Here is an 18,310-nt window from a genome sequence, read left to right as displayed (position 1 = left end):
TCTCGATTGACTTATTTTGTTTTGTTGATAGGGTGGATAAATGATGTATATTGGAACGAATGCCTCCGCAGCATCCAGCAGTGCCCCCGCCTTTGCCAGTTCGTCTGGCTTATTTAGCCATACAAGCGCCATGAGCGCTGCTTGGCTATATGAGTAAATGTAAACATCGGTCGGTGTGGAGTGAAATTGCGTCCTTCCTTTTCACTCCGTCTCTTCTTATGACACCTTTCAAAACTTAGTGTTGGGTGTGGTAATCTGATGGCGGAGCCACACCGGGAATCCTTCTGAGGATACTACTGTGGCTATACTGGCTCGAGTTTCAACAGTCGGTTGGACACAATAGCCGTGTTTTTTTTTACACGCGTTTACGTTTCGTTTGCGCGTAAAAAAAACGCCTATCCTCGCTTAGATAATGTTTAGGAGACCATTATAGCGGCAGTGGTTACACAACTAGCTACAGCACAGGGTGTACCGAAAAGCGGAGACACAACCATCTGTTGTATTTCTGTGCATAACATATAGCTGAATCAGTTGTGGTAAATAATGGGCGCGCATAGAATACATAGAATTAGTGCAGAGGGTGAAACATAGACACATATTTCAGTTGCATTTGAGTATAATGCGTATTGAAATTTAGTAGTACTAATTTTATGCGCAGCAATTTCAGAGGTGTATTTAAAGTTTGTCGCTTAGCAGTTCATAAAAAGTTTAAGCGTAAACGTATATAGATGTGAGAAAAAACACAGCTAATATAACACAAATGTGGTTCAAGTACACAATATTTTACCCGCCTTGAGAGCGGAGGAACTTCCACGGAGGGGAACGACCATGGACAAACAACATTTGTGTTATATTGCACCGGAAGTTCCTCAAACTTACTCTAATCGAACGCGAAACGGCATTATCGACAATATGCTATGGAATAATAAATAAAATAAATGTAAGGCGCGATAGCCTCCGAAGAGATCTAAGGCCGACCTTCTCTTCCAATTTACGTCGTGCTCCTCTTGATTTTCCCTACAAGTTGGCCGGACGGGACCTACATGTTTTATGCCGACTCCGAACGGCATCTGCAAGGCAGATGAGTTTTCACTGAGAGCTTTTCATGGCAGAAATACACCCGGAGCGCTTGCCAAATACTGCCGAGGGGCCACCCCGCTTAGAAAAATTTTCTTCTAATTGAAAAACCTTATTTCTAAAATTTTCATGTTGCTTTGCCCGGGATGCGAACCCAGGGCATACGGTGTGATAGGCGGAGCACGCTACCATCACACCACGGTGGCTGCTATGGAATAGAAAAGTAAAAAACTGAAGGTTTGCAAGGAGCACAAGGAATTTGAGGTTCTAGGCCATCCCGCCCCCACCCCCTAGCTTCATGAGAAACTTGGGGTCGCCAGAGCCTCACTTGCTAAAGAAAAAGGATTCGCCACGGGTAGGAGAGGTTGAAAACTGGGTTGGAGGAACTAATAATTTCCTTGGAAACACCTTGAAAGGCTTGCGCTACACAACCCATTAGATCATTTGAGTATTTACCTGCCTCGGGTATATTCTTAGCCCCCTACCCCAGGGCATAAGAGCCTAAGATTTCTATCGCAGCTGCAGATGAGGTAACGTGGAGGAAAGCGTATAGCTTCTGTGGACTAAGGCCCGGTTTTTCAGTTTTTAAGTTAATTACAGTTTAAACCTGCTCTTTTGCCCCGTTTGACTGTAATGAGCAGTCAAATTTTATGACAATGGCCATAATACCAGCTTAAGATTGAGATTAGCTTTAGCAACTGCTTAAATTTGTACTAAAGAATTGAGCCGAAGCTCCAAAATTCGCAAGTTAAATTCTACTCAAGTTTAATTCTGGTTTAAATTCGCACTGAAAAAACGGGCCTAAGTGAAGGCACGAAAAGTTATTTTTCAACCCACTTTTTTCAACTTAACCTAACTATCGGCTGTCGAATTATATTGAGTAAAAACCACAAACTTATACTAGGTACAAACACACACCAAATTGGCAATTTATACCATTTGGGTAATTTCTTGGGCAATTTATCATATAATAAATTGTAATAATAAATTGCCAATTTAAAAAAATTGCGTAATAAAATGTTTCAAACTGCAAATGCAACTTTGTAACGTGTGTTTATTGAGTAGATTTAGACGTCAGTTACGTATGGCTCAACTATATGGTTGGCTCATCTCATCAGCTGATTTTATTTTTTTCCTATCACTGAAGTAGGGATTGTCAAAAGGAGATGGCAAACTCAAAATTAAACCAAAACATTGAACACATTTTCTTACAACACACAAAAATTTTAAAGTTTTATAATTTATTTAATAATTTGGGAAAAATTTAAACAACGTGACATCAGGACGGACAAGGCGACAGCTGTTTCGATTATACCTTGTAAATCTCTTCAAAGCCTTTTCTCCCGGGAGTCCGTCCTGATGTCACGTTGTTTAAATTTTTCCCAAATTATTAAATAAATTATAAAATTAAAAAATTGCTTCAAATAAATGTTTTCATACATTTGAAAAAGCAATATGGGCAATCCCCGATTATTAAAATCATACAAACAGACAAAATTGGTTAATTCGTTGTAGTTCTATAAATAGAACGAAAACAGCAACAAGAACCAAAGTTTCTTTGAAAACCGCCGTACCAAGCATAGCTTTAACACATAATTGCATACGAAGTATGCAATGTGTAAAAGATTAAAATATGCAAAAAGAAGGCAATTGGGAAGAACTTTACAACAGGCATGACGTAGCTGAATGCGTTTACAACCATTTCAACTATCGTAGGAGTGCGAGTTCGACTCCCACTCCCGGGAGAAAAGGCTTTGAAGAGATTTACAAGGTATAATCGAAATAGCTGTCGCCTTGTCCGTCCTGATGTCACGTTGTTTAAATTTTTCCCAAATTATTAAATAAATTATAAAATTAAAAAATTGCTTCAAATAAATGTTTTCATACATTTGAAAAAGCAATATGGGCAATCCCCGATTATTAAAATCATTTAAAGTTTTATGTTTTCATTCCATTCTATTCGCCTAATACCAACACGCACATTTTGACAGTCTGAACAAAGGTATGTTGTTGCTGTAGAGATGAGCCAACCAGCTATAAAATTACTATAGTGTAAGCTAAATTGAGTTGTATGAACACCACTCAGTTTCATTCGAAATTGCCTCAATTTATTTTTCTGTTTGAACATAGTATTACATTGTCATCCAATTACGCTAACGGGAGTCCAAGGAAACTAGCAGGGTTGGCCCATAGGTATGTTGTTGTTAAAGGCGTAGGTTCCACATTACAAAAATATGGTTCGTGTCATATGGAGGCATTTCGCCTGCATGACATACATTACGTATGTCAGGATGGTGTGACTCGTGTCTCCTTTGGAATAGTACTTAGGTGTTGCTTAACAAGTTGTTTGATGGGATGTCCTGGTTTTTGATAATTCAGCAAAAACTGTCTGTTCAACAGATGATGTTCAGGGGCCATAAGAACTCATCCCCTGGCAGTTATAAGTGCAGTATTTTGATAAGCCTGCAGCCTTTTCTATTCGGTATTTTTTTAGACCAAGGGACTAGACTGGCGACGAGTAGGGCATGAGTGGCTGGCCATTACTTTGTAAGTTGTAAGCAGAGTTTCTTTACCTTTTCCCAACTGCTGCAGGCAAGTGAGGTGAGAATTTTGTTGCGGCTTTGTACTTTAGATACAATTTCGGAGGAATGTGCCTCGAAGGTAAGAGTATTATGGAACGTTACCCTTTAGATCTTTGGGTGACTGGCAGTCGGTAGCGTAATGCCATCGACGTGAACGTCCAATATTTGCGTCATCTGTTTCTTGCACGTCGTAAACAGTCGGAGAGAGTACAAGATTGCGCCAGGTGCAGAAATCAGCACGACTGGGGAAATAGCTATTTGTTTTAGAAAGTAATACGTCTATGGTTGGGCCAGGTTCTGTTGCCATTATCGTGCAGTTCTTCGGCATGGGAAATGATATTAACTCCTTCGGGTGGAGAAGGCAGATTTGATATGTAGTAATTAATAGAAGTGGGGATAGGGCATCACTCTGTGGCAACACTTGTTTAATTCTGTCTTGAGGCTTCGATCCGAAACTAAACCGACGCTTGCCGGCCATTCAGGTAATTTGCGGTCCATATTTTTAGACAAGAGGGCAGGGGTGAACCTTATATGTATTGGAGTAGTATGCCGTGGTTGACTGTGTGAAAGACTTCTTACATGGGTTTCGCTGGTCCACTCCCTAGTTTGTAAAAAAAAATTATGTAAGGCGTGATAACCTCCGAAGAGATTTTAGGAGGAGCGTCTCTTGGAGCTTACGTCGTTCTGCTTTTAATTTTTCCCTACAAATTGACAGGGCATGACCTAAATGTTTACGCCGACTCTGAACGGCATCTGCAAAGCTTTTCATGGCAGATATACAGTCGAGTGTGTGTCAAATCACTGCCGATGGGCGACCATGTTTAGAAAGATTGTTTTCTAATTGAAAAGCCCGAAATTTATCTGAGTGTTTATGGCGTTTAGCGCGGTGTAAGTGCTCTTCATTTCTAAGCAAAAATTGGCTAAGCAAAAATTCGCAGAAAAATGAAGAGCGGGACGGTTTCCAACGTCTTCGCTACTGGCGAAAGGTGTGATATCACCGATATGACTTAATTTCGTTAGCTGGGTTTCCAGGCTTTAGTAGAAAAATTCTTGCCATTTTCGATTGTTCTGGAGTGGCAAAGATCGTGGAGAACAAGTTGAAAACGTGCGCAGATAGCTTACTCCCTCGTCGCCAAGAGCTTTAGCATTGACATTGCTACACCGTTAGGCCTTTTGTCGAGTATATTGCGGTTATTAACGAATCAGCCTAGATTGGCAAGATCTTTTCAAAAAATCATTAAACAAATTTTTGTATGTATGATTCTTGAACTCCTTATGGATGCTTATATTTTGTCCGGCTCCGCAGGGGTAGAGAAAGAATCCCATGATATAGCATGAGTAGGTACCACCTGGAACAACAGTTGGCCGACCAGCTGTAAATTAATGTCGATCGTTTGCTTTGATTGTGTGCCATTGAAGTGGAACAGCCGCAGAAGGGACGGTCCTGAGTTGTTTATTTTTATTATACTCAGTTGAGCAGAGCTCACAGAGTATATTAACTTTGATTGGATAACGGTTGGTTGTACAGGTATAAAGGAATCGAGATAGATATAGACTTCCATATATCAAAATCATCAGTATCGAAAAAAAATTTGATTGAGCCATGTCCGTCCGTCCGTCCGTCCGTCTGTCCGTTAACACGATAACTTGAGTAAATTTTGAGGTATCTTGATGAAATTTGGTATGCAGATTTCTGGGCACTCATCTCAGATCGCTATTTAAAATGAACGATATCGGACTATAACCACGCCCACTTTTTCGATATCGAAAATTTCGAAAAACCGAAAAAATGCTATAATTCATTGCCAAAGGTGGTTAAAGTGATGAAACTTGGTAGATGGGTTGACGTTATGACGCAGAATAGAAAATTGGTAAGATTTTGGACAATGGGCGTGGCACCGCCCACTTTTACAAGAAGGTAATTTAAAAGTTTTGCAAGCTGTAATTTGGCAGTCGTTGAAGATATCATGATGAAATTTGGCAGGAACGTTACTATTATTACTATATATGTGCTAAATAAAAATTAGCAAAATTGGATGAAGAACACGCCCACTTTTTAAAAAATTTTTTTTTTTAATTCAAATTTTAACAAAAAATTTAATATCTTTACTGTATATAAGTAAATTAAGTCAAAATTCAACTCCAGTAATGATATGATGCAACAAAATACAAAAATAAAAGAAAATTTCAAAATGGGCGTGGCTCCGCCCATTTTCATTTAGTTTGTCTAGAATACTTTTAATGCCATAAGTCGAACAAAAATTTACCAATCCTTCTCAAGTTTGGTAGGGGCATAGATTCTATGACGGTAACTGTTCTCTGTGAAAATGGGCGAAATCGGTGGAAGCCACGCCCAGTTTTTATACACAGTCCACCGTCTGTCCTTCCGCTCGGCCGTTAACACAATAACTTGAGCAAAAACCGATATATCTTTACCAAACTTAGCCCACGTACTTATCTGAACTCACTTTATCTTGGTATAAAAAATGGCCGAAATCCGACCATAACCACGCCCACTTTATCGATATCGAAAATTACGAAAAATGAAAAAAATGCCATAATTCTATACCAAATACGAAAAAATGGATGAAACATGGTAACTGGATTGGTTTATTGAAGCAAAATATAACTTTGGAAAAAACTTTGTAAAATGGGTGTGACACCTACCATATTAAGTAGAAGAAAATGAAAAAGTTTTACAAGGCGAAATCAACAGCCCTTGGAATCTTGGCAGGAATACTGTTAGTGGTATTGCATATATAAATAAATTAGCAGTACCCGACAGATGATTTTCTGGATCACCTGGTCCACATTTTGGTCGATATCGCGAGAACGCCTTCACATATACATCTAAGGGCCACTCGCTTTTAAAACCCTCATTAATACTTTTAATTTGATATCCATATCGTACAAACACATTCTAGAGTCACCCCTGGCCCACCCTAATGGCGATATCACGAAAAGGCGTCCACCTATAGACCTAATGCCCACTCCCTCTTAAAATGCTCAGTAACACCTTTCGTTTGATATCCATATCGTACAAACATTCTAGAGTCACCCCTGGCCCACCCTAATGGCGATATCTCGAAAAGGCGTCCACCTATAGACCTAATGTCCACTCCCTCTTAAAATGCTCAGTAACACCTTTCGTTTGATACCCATATCGTACAAACATTCTAGAGTCACCCCTGGCCCACCCTAATGGCGATATCTGGAAAAGGCGTCCACCGTTTTTTTTGTTTTTTTTTTTTTTTTTGCGGGGAGGCTGGAAAATGCCTAATGCACCATAATTGCTGCCGTCGCAGCAACCGTGTGTCCGTAGACTAAAAAACAGCCCCGTTCTGGAACCGTCGCCCACCCCGGCACCACTTTCGCATTACTTCAGGGTGGCGTTCCATATTTCTCATTTTTTAAGAGCCTACTGTTGTCCCTGCGTCCAGGTTCCCGCTATTTGCTCTGAGTGTCCATTTAATCGCCACTGCTTCGAATGCGCATTTCTCTGCGCTCCCTCTCAGCATCCATCAGGCGTGTCATTACTATAAATGCCATTTTGCTCACTGCAGTCCAGCATTCTTTCCTGCTGCACATATGTGAAACTAAATTTCTCGTGGTAGGTTCCTCCCCAAAGACTCCATGCAAGGTGAGTCTTTCTTCGTGGAAACGGGGGCAGTAGAACATGACGTGTTCTGCGTTTTCTAACTCTGTGGTACACATTGGGCAATGAGGATCTTCCTCTATCCTACGCTTCCATAAATACTCTTTGAAACCGCCATGTCCACTCATTATCTGCGTGAGATGGTAGTTCAGTTCGCCGTGCTTCCGCTCATTCCATTGAGCTACGTTCCAAACTAGTGTGAAAGTCCAACGCCCTTTACTCGAGGCCTCCCACCGTTCTTGCCACTTAGCTATTGTTTGTGTCCTTGCTCTTTTCTTGTCTTCTTCAGATGGTCGCTCGATATTAGTGTTATACAGATCGGCCATTTCGCTTGCCAGTAAGTCCACTGGGATTTTCCCGGTTAGAACCAGGATCGCGTCGTCGGACACCGTCCGATAAGCACTTGCTATTCTTAAAGAAGCAAGTCGGTACGCTGCTAATATATATTTTTGATGGGTCTGTTTAGATCCATACCACACTGGTGCTGCGTATAGTATTATTGAGCTGGTTACTGTGGACAATAGCTGACGTATAGCTTCGCTCGGACCACCAATGTTAGGCATTATTCGCATAAGTGATCCATTAACTTTGGTAATTTTCTCCCCCACCGCTCTGAAGTGTTCTTTGAAAGTTAACTTAGAGTCAATGTGCACTCCTAAGTACTTTAAGGAATCCTTTGAGGTGATTTGATGATCCCCGACAGTTAAGACTAACTCGTTCGCCGACCGTTTGGAGCTTACTAATACCACTTCCGTCTTTTAGCTAGCCAACTCCAGTCCTGTATTGGTCAGCCATTCCTTTATTCTTGCTACGGCGTCATTACATAATGCTTGAAGCAGGTCCAGTTTCTTGGCCACTACTACCACTGCAATATAATCAGCATATCCCACAATTTGCGTGTTTTCTGGTAGATCAATCTTTAGCACCCCGTCATACATTACATTCCAAAGCGTTGGACCGAGAACAGATCCCTGTGGGACGCCTCCTGTGATTTTGTACTCTTTAGCTCCTTGATCCGTGTCAAAAAGAAGTACTCTGTCTTTAAGATAGCTACCTATAATTCTGCGTACGTAAGCTGGAGTGCCGAAGCTTTGTAGCGCTGCCATTATCTGCATCCAGTTCGCAGTGTTAAAAGCATTCTTGATGTCCAACATAATCAGTGCACAGAACTTCCTTTTATTTTGGCCTCCAGAGATAGCTTCTCTAGCTATATTGACGACTGTTTGTATTGCATCTACGGTGGATCTTGATTTGCGAAATCCATATTGACTATTCGATAAGCCACCTGGTCTTTCTAGAGTCAGCTGTAGGCGCTCACTAATTATACGCTCGAAAATCTTCCCTAGGGAATCCAGCATACAAAGTGGCCTATATGAGGATGGTTGGTCCGGCTGTTTACCACGTTTCAGCAATAGGACAAGTCTTTGTCGTTTCCACGGGCGAGGGAACACGCCTTCTTGCAGGCAGGCATTAAAAAGATCAGTAAATAATGTAGCCCTAGTTGTAATCGCGGCTTTAAGGGCTATGTTTGGTACTTCGTCGGGTCCTGGGGATTTGTTATCAGCAACTCTTTTTGCAGCGTCCAGCACCTCTTGCTCTGTAATTTGCGGAATTTCCGTACTTTCTAGATCCTAGCTTGGATAAGTCCAGCGATCTTGCGCCGGGAAAAGTGTTTCAACAATAATATTCATCAGTATCGGGCACGTAGGTTGCTGTGATATCGGTCCTTTAACTTTGGCCATCACAGTTCTGTAGGCTGATCCCCAAGGATCTAGGTCGACATTATCCAGCAGTTCCCTAAAGCATAACTTCTTGCTCTTTTTTATGGCATTTTTAAGTGCTTTTCTTTGTGCGACATAGGTGCTGTGTAGCTCTGCATATCGTGGTGATGAGCGTGCCCTCTGCGCTATTCTTCGTGCTTTGTGGCATTTTCTACGCTCTTCCGCAATTTCGTCATTCCACCAATATACCGGAGTGCGCTGTGCTTTTCCGCGACTTCTGGGCATGGCAGCATCACATGCCATACATAGCAACTTAGTGATTTGAACCGACTGGTCTTCCGCATGCGATTCTCGTACTATGGCGTCCTTCCAGATAATGTCAAATATTTGTGGGTCGAAAAGGTGCTGTTTCCATTTCCTACTTTGTCGATGTCTTGCTGCTACCGTTCGTGGAGTTTCGAGCAGCTCTACGCTTATAGCTTTATGGTCGCTGTGTGTGTAGACGTTGCTTATGGACCATTTTGCTCGTCTTGCTATTTCGCTGCTAGCGAAGGTGAGATCTATAATGGATCGTCTGGTACCTGTATCGAAGGTATATATCCCTGGTTCATTTAGGAGTTCTAGCCTCAAAGAAGTAAGACTTTCGAGGAGAACTCTCCCTCTTTCGTTGGTTCGTCTACTTCCCCACACAGATGACCATGCATTGAAGTCTCCACACACTAAAAGCGGGTGTTTACCTCGTGCTTCAATGGTGATCCCGTATATCATGTCTTCGAACTCGGCGATGGTCATGCTCGGAGGGGCATAGCAACTGAAGACGTATATACCGTTGATTTTTGCCCACGTGAATCCTGCTACCGTTGGCGTCATAATTTCCTGTGGGAGAAATTTCCCTGGTGCCCAAATTGAGGCTTTCCATGCTGAATCTGAGAGCCAACTCTGCTCCTGGCGATTTTTGTATTGTTCAGAGAGTACCACTATGTCATATCCTCCTTCATAGACTGTTTGGGATAATAGCTCTTGGGCTGCCTCGCAATGGTTTAAATTGAGCTGCAATACCCTCATGAGACAGTCATTTTGCTGCCCTCTCGTTGTGGGCATTTAAAACTGCCTGCTGAATGTTGTCCCCCACATAGCGCGCATTTCGGTGCATTTTCGCAACTTGCAGCCTTATGACCTTCCTGGCCGCATTTCCTGCATAGGCTAGACCTATCTACAGTCTCCTTACATTTCTGAGCTATATGCCCGTAGCCCCAGCACCTATAACAGCGTTTTTCTTGCTTGAGCTCTCTAATTCGGCAGGAAACCCATCCTACCCGGATTCTTTGCGTATTAAGAACCGCCTTGGCATCATCCGCTGTAAGGCTTATAAGTGCCGACTTCGTGCCACTGTACCCTGTGCGTATGCTTTTTATGGCAGCCACATCTGGAAGTTTGATGTTGCATTGCTGGTGGAGGGCGTTGCAAATCTCCTCGGGCGTAGTAATCTCATCGAGATCTCTGCACTGTAGCGTGACCATTTGGGACTTTGTTATAACTTTAGCCGAGTCATTTAGTACCGCTTCAATTTCTGCTTGGTACGCGCTTGTTTTCCCATCTTGCGATTTTTTCAGCTCTAGTAACAGCTCTCCTTTCGCCGTTCTTCTAATCGTTTTGACGTCATCACCCAGGGATTTTAATTCGTCGCATCTTCTCACTTTACGCAATATGTCGGCGTACGTCGCATCCCCCGCCTTGGAAATGATGATTGCATCCGGCCTAGCCTTAAGTGATTTTTCCTTGCTCTTCTTTTTGGCTAACTGCCACTCTCCCGTCTTTTGGGCTGCAGTTTCCTCTTTCCGCTCCGTCTTCTCTTGCGTTTCTTGCCGTCGTTTGTGACCACCCACGTGCCCTGGTAAGACATCTTTTAGAGTAGTAGTGGGTTTTACCACGTTGTTCTCCTTGGTCGAGTACGAATTATTCCTCGGTCGCTTTCCTGGGGGTGATGGACTTCTATCCTTGGCGCATTCGCTTGCACGCAATTTATGTTCTAAATTCTTTACCTCTAGGGCCGACTCGATGTACAGCACTTTTATTACGGAGGCCAAGCGCTTGATTTCCGCGTGTATATTATTACGCCCTATGAAGAACTGCATCAAGTCCTCAATCGCCTTGCCTAGCTTGGTCATCTTTTTTTCTCCAGGGGGGTTTTGCTGATTTAACGCAGCTGATGCCTGCTTAATTAGCTCACTTAATAATGGTGTGCCCGTTTGAGCCTTGCTGTCGGAGTTCTTTTTGCAAAGCTTCGGTGTAGCACCCGGCGACAACGCTCCTTGCTTGCTTTCGGCCTCCGCTCCTTTGGGTTTCGTTACCACTAGCGACGAAATGTTAAGGCCCCCAGCCGATGGGCCACGCCCTTCTGGAGAGCGAGCTAGCTTCCTTCCTACAAATGGATTGAACGCCATTTCATTCTCCTGTGTTTGGTTTTTTATTTTAGTATTGTTGTTGCTCATCATTTATTTAATTGGGTCCCCACTTGAGGCCGCTATCTTGGTCCGAGTGTGCAGTTACCTATATAGATCCCGTGGTTGTCTATGCGAAGGCATGGAGGCCACGTGAAGGTTGACGCAGTCCCTCATGAAGACTGCGTTCAGAGCCAGATCAGTATTAATCGGGAGGATCTCAACCGAACCTGCACCACCAACTTTATGATGACGGACTTTGAACGTACCCCAAGGCCTGCCAAGGTTCTAACGGGACGGAGACGAATGGGACATTAACCGGAAAGTCATTTCGACGGTGTGTCAAGCCGTGTACTGAGATTTCCGAATGCCACATTCGCCAGCCCTTAACAAACATATCCGAGTCGTTGATTCCAGTATACCTTAATTAAGACCTTACTGGGCTCAGTCTTAATGTGACAATCACCTTAAATTTACAAATAATTTACCTCTTTACCTTCCTGAGTGTCTATCCCACGTCGTATAGTTGCCTCCCTATCTTGGGTAGGTATTCCCTCGAAGCAACCCCGCACTAGGCTGTGGATGCTTAATTCAGGGCGGCATCTACTCGCCCTGCCACTGGAGGTTCTCAGGGTGCTTTAGGCCTTTTAAGCCAAACCCTCCTCACCAGCCGCTCTTGGTCGAGGGCTGCTTATTTGATATTCGCAGCTAACCTAATTAATAGGCCGTTCACTGTCCGCCAGCAGTGACCCCCTTGGCCTGAGCTCAGCCACGATGGCGATATCACGAAAAGGCGTCCACCTATAGACCTAATGCCCACTCCCTCTTAAAATGCTCAGTAACACGTTTCGTTTGATATCCATATCGTACAAACATTCTAGAGTCACCCCTGGCCCACCCTAATGGCGATATCTCGAAAAGGCGTCCACCTATAGACCTAATGCCCACTCCCTCTTAAAATGCTCAGTAACACCTTTCGTTTGATACCCATATCGTACAAACATTCTAGAGTCACCCTTGGTCCACCTTTATGGCGATATCTCGAAAAGGCGTCCACCTATAGAACTAAGGATTACTCCCTTTTAAAATACTCATTACCACCTTTCATTTGCTACCCATATCGTACAAACACTCTAGAGTCACCCTGGCCCACCCTAATGACGATATATCGAAAAGGCGTCCACCTATAGACCTAATGCCCACTCCCTCTTAAAATGCTCAGTAACACGTTTCGTTTGATATCCATATCGTACAAACATTCTAGAGTCACCCCTGGCCCACCCTAATGGCGATATCTCGAAAAGGCGTCCACCTATAGACCTAATGCCCACTCCCTCTTAAAATGCTCAGTAACACCTTTCGTTTGATACCCATATCGTACAAACATTCTAGAGTCACCCTTGGTCCACCTTTATGGCGATATCTCGAAAAGGCGTCCACCTATAGAACTAAGGATTACTCCCTTTTAAAATACTCATTACCACCTTTCATTTGATACCCATATCGTACAAACACATTCTAGAGTCACCCCTTGCCCACCCTAATGGCGATATCTCGAAAAGTCGTCCACCTATAGACCTAATTCCCACTCCCTCTTAAAATGCTCAGTAACACATTTCGTTTGATACCCATATCGTACAAACATTCTAGAGTCACCCCTGGCCCACCCTAATGGCGATATCTCGAAAAGGCGTCCACCTATAGACCTAATGCCCACTCCCTCTTAAAATGCTCAGTAACACCTTTCGTTTGATACCCATATCGTACAAACACATTCTAGAGTCACCCCTGGCCCACCCTAATGGCGACATTTCGAAAAGGCGTCCACCTATAGACCTAATGCCCACTCCCTCTTAAAATGCTCAGTAACACTTTTCGTTTGATACCCATATCGTACAAACATTCTAGAGTCACCCCTGGCCCACCCTAATGGTAATATCTCGAAAAGGCGTCCACCTATAGACCTAATGCCCACTCCCTCTTAAAATGCTCAGTAACACCTTTCGTTTGATACCCATATCGTACAAACATTCTAGAGTCACCCTTGGTCCACCTTTATGGCGATATCTCGAAACGGCGTCAACCTATGGAACTAAGGATCACTCCTTTTCAAAATACTCATTAACAGCTTTCATTTGATACCCATATCGTACAAACATATTCTAGAGTCACCCCTGGTCCACCTTTATGGCGATTTCTCGAAAAGGCGTTCACCTATAGACCTAAGGCCCACTCCCTCTTAAAATGCTCAGTAACACCTTTTATTTGATACCCATATCGTACAAACAAATTCTAGAGTCAGCCCTGGTCCACCTTTATGGCGATATCCCTAAATGGCGTCCATCCATAGAACTATGGCCTACTCTCTCTTAAAATACTCTTTAATACCTTCCATTTGATACACATGTCATACAACCACATTCCAGGGTTACCCTAGGTTCATTTTCCTACATGGTGATTTTCCTTATTTTGTCTCCATAGCTCTCAACTGAGTAAGTAATGTTCGGTTACACCCGAACTTAGCCTTCCTTACTTGTTTGTAGATAACTCAGAATTTATCTCTTTTTAATTGGGTTACAGATTGCGATTACGAAGCCACGGCATTCCTCAGATCTATCTTTCTGCAATGTTGCATGTGTTCGTATGTATGCGTGTGCAGTTTATGGCCACTGTCGGTAATGGTAGTAAAAAGACTGCGAGCTATGTAAATGACACACTGAGAGCAAACACATCTAAGAATACACCGACGAAGTTTTATTGACCAACAATAAAAATATTATCTGTGAAGTATATTGACAATAAAGCAGATACTGATGTAAATGAACATATGAACATACGTATGTGTATGTGAATATTACATACAGACATTGCAAAAATCTGCATTTAACTGAGTGCAAAACATCCACACGAGAAATGCAGGAATATTTAAACATCACAACCAATTAGCTTTTTAAGGTTAGATTGAACTGGCCGGTACGTAAGAACAAGACAAAGACCTCGCGCGAGCTGGTCATGTTACCGACCAAATCCACAGCCAATCTGTTTACGACATGGGAGGAACAGATGACGCAAACATTGGACGTTCACGTCGATGGTGCTAAACTATCCACTTCGCGTTACCCAAATATCTTCGGAGTGATGTTCGATAACACTCTCACATTCAAGGCGCATGCCTCAGAAATTGTATCCAAAGGACAAAGACGCAACAAAATCCTCAAGTTGCTTGTTTGCTGCACTTGAGAAAAGATAAAGAAAAGCTGCTAACCACTTAACTAGAAAAAGGCTGCAAACCTGCCAAAATGCTGCAATTAGAATTGCCATGGGATGTCTTCTTATGACCCCTGAACATCATCTACATAATGAAGCAAAAGAGCACAAAATAAGAGCATAACGAAATGCTGCACATACAGTTTTTGCTAAATGTCACAAACCCGGACACCCTAGCAAACAACCGCTTGAGTTAGCCCCGCCTCCAGGAGGGATAATAAAACATCTCCGTAAGCATTGTGTTGGAATCCGTGACCTGCCCACGCAGCCGTTTGAGATCCAGATAAGTATAAGGAGGCTCTAAGCAAGTGCAAATCCTACGACGTTAGACTCACAAAGCTGCTGGACATTGCCTTCTGGCTTGTAGAGCGTGATTTTTGTTCGTCGAGAGTGGACTTTAATTTACAATCGCCTACTCAGTCGAAAGTAGCGCTTGTTGGCAAGAGTTATTCTCCGTTTGATTTATAATCTGACATTGTTTTTAAAAATATTGTGACGAATATGAGTGACACTAAGTGATACTCACATCCCTAGTCTGATGCTAAGTAAATAAAGTCACAACAACAATAAAGCAGACAGTCACTTGTATCTACATAAACGAATAAATCATTATGTCTACACATATGTACGTATACGCAGCTGAGAAGGAACGCACAAACCCATGCATATATCTTATCTAAGGTGCAAGTATTATGAGAAGCAATAAACATAGTTGTGGCTGGTGATTTTGTAGCTGATAACTAACTAGTAAGTTCTGGAATGGAAAAGCCTATAAGTATGCAACGAGGAAATCAGACAGTATAAAAAGGCGACAGTAGCGGCGCGAGAGTTTAGTTTTATTTAAGCTATCAGTCAGTTTGGTTATTAAGCCAGCTAGTTGCAAAGTTTAAGTGTTATTGTGAAGTACTTTAATAAAGGCCATTTTTCCATTATTCAATATTGGAGTTATTTATTCAACAGTATAGTGATTCGAACATAGCAAAAGGGCAAATAAGAGGATTTGCAGTAAATTCGTTACAATATAAAATAAATGTAAGGTGCGATAACCTCCGAAGAGTTTTTAGGCCAAGCTTCTCTTCCAAACACTGCCCAGGGACGACCCCGATTAGAAAAATTTTCTTCTAATTGAAAAAAACTTGTTTCTAAAATTTTTATTTTGCTTTGCCCGATGCGTGAACCCGAGATCTTCGGTGTGGTACACAGAGCACGATATTATCACATCACGGCGACCGCTGACATTGTTTTTGCTGGATCCCAAATATACGAAATCATTCACAGTCTCGAATTCTTATCCGTCAACATCGACGTGGATGCTGCAAATGCGCCGATTCTTTTTTGGATGACAGCAAGTACTTCGTATTGTCCTAGTTCTCTGCAATACCCCCTTTTTTGCTTCTATACCTGTCGTAAAAGCGACTTAAATCCAAATTCCATTCCTGAGTTGTGCGCTAGGTTTGCGATCTGCCGCATAAAACCGCGTCCCAATGAAAGTTTCTAACTAACCTCTGATTATCGCACGCAAAATTCCTCATTAACCTTCTGGAAGCGATTCTGTACTATATTCCTCCTATTCCTACTTCCGTAATATTCAGGATTTTCACGAAATCGCTGATTGGATGGCAGCCATGTTTATTTGTGTTTGGGAAAAAGTAGCGATTTGGTAACGTAGCAACTGTTACCATGAACGTGATGGCTGTCAGCTGATATAGTTGGTTGGATATCTTGCAGTTCTGTTCACTAGTTTAAAAGTTTTGTTTTATATAACTGCTTTACTTATGACGTCATGCATCCGGCTTTGCCATTTAATTAAGCTTTTATCTTTTAAAAACCATCTTTTTTCATACACCAAGTAATCAACTTTCCTTTAACTCATATTAAGGCCGTGGCACAATGTAATTTTTCATAGCGATACGTTTAACACAAACTTATGCATTCCAGTAATATCGCCACAATCAATCAAGATGTTACGTTTATAAATATGAAGGAACTTCAGACTTGGCAAATTGAAGTTTATTTCGCCTTGCCCATTCACATACGAAATTTCGCGAAGCACTTTTAAAAACATTCTTCCTATACAACAAAAATACTTGCCAGGAGCGTGCGCAGGAATTTTCTAATGGGGGTGGGTTTTAACATATGGAAGCTCATAGTAATCATCCGTTATTGTCAATACTAGTTTTGCGATAAAAATTAATAGAAACGGGAGTAAAGAGAAGCATTTACCATATTTATTGGCTATCAGTCAACAAATGCATTCTTCCATCTACCACTTTTTATGGAAAAAATTCAGTCGTTGTAAGCCTCTGGCGTGGGAAAATAGTTTCACTTGCAAAGTGTGCCAGCACCCTTAGCCAAAGCGAATGTCAAATTCTTTTTCTTTTGCCCTGCTTGCAACAAAAGTTGCAAGTTGGCTACTTTTTCATGTCAGATGGCTCCAGTGTCAATCTACCGTTCTCCATAAAAATAAGATTGTGTTAAACGCATTTATATGAAAAACTGCTCTCGTAACGGGGCTTTTAGGCTTCTTTAACGGAATGCCGTAATATACATACATTAGACTGGGTCGATTTATTAACCGATATCGCGCCATCGATTTTTCGATAGGATTTGGGCTCAGGAAAAAAGTTCCACTACGCATACCCAAGAAAATAATTTTCGAGCCTGCGAAAAAAAAAACGGCGAAAGGGTAAATTTTTCGACCAAAACACTCCCCAAAACCAAAAAAATTTTTTTTTTGAAAAAAATTGTTATTGCCAACGTTTTTACAAAAGTTTTTTTGAAAAAAAAAAAATTTTTTTTTGGGGTTTGGGAAATGTTTTGGTCGTAAAATTTACCCTTTCGCCATTTTTTCGCAAGCTCGAAAATTACTTTTTTGGGTATGCGTAGTGGAACTTCTTTTCCTGAGCCCAAATCCTATCGAAAAATCGATGGCGCGATATCGGTTAACTTTCGTCCATACAAATGAATATACATACATATGTGGTTGAGATTATCGAAAAAGATAATTGTAGTCAAAATTAGCTTTGAGCGTCATTGACCTTGACAACAAATTAAAAGCTATGAAATGTTTGTTGATTAAATTTGCCTTACCTCTTCCCTTCACTGCTAAACTAATGCATTTCACTGCCGAATATTAACTCTGTATTTGATTTCGTGTATATTTAATTAGCTAAATTTGCTTTTCATCAATTTGATGCTAGTCAAAAAACAAACATAGGTACTAGAGTACCCGGCAGGCTTTGTTCTGGCCGTAAATTGGTTTGTCTAAATTTCAAAAGTGAGCCTCGCTTCCCCTTTTCACTATCTATCCCATTATCTTCTACTTATCTTCAATTTTTGTTATTATTCTTGTCCATCCCTTATTCCATTTATCTTCCTCCCAAACCCACTCCTACTCCACTGTCACTTCCACTCCCATTCCTCCTCCATCTATATATCTCCATCTCCTTCCCTTTTCCAGGTTCCTCTCACCGATTTTCCTCTCTTAATCTCCAAATCCTTCTCCTATCTCTTATTTTCCTTTTTCTCTTTTTCAGTATATGGCATTTTGTATACCTCCCCTTGTTA

General features: G+C 41.8%; 1 protein-coding gene across 13 annotated transcripts in view; it reads left to right on the top strand.

Annotated features, from left to right (window-relative positions):
* LOC137253408 (probable multidrug resistance-associated protein lethal(2)03659) overlaps window positions 1-18,310 on the top strand; it is a 133,553-nt gene that overhangs the window by 72,602 nt on the left and 42,641 nt on the right. The gene's annotated exons all lie outside the window — the stretch shown is intronic.

Source organism: Eurosta solidaginis, chromosome 1 (genome assembly GCF_040869045.1).
Source record: "Eurosta solidaginis isolate ZX-2024a chromosome 1, ASM4086904v1, whole genome shotgun sequence".
NCBI lineage: Eukaryota > Metazoa > Arthropoda > Insecta > Diptera > Tephritidae > Eurosta > Eurosta solidaginis.
The sequence above is the reverse complement of the archived record's forward strand: the minus strand, read 5'-3'. Positions and strand labels throughout refer to the sequence as shown.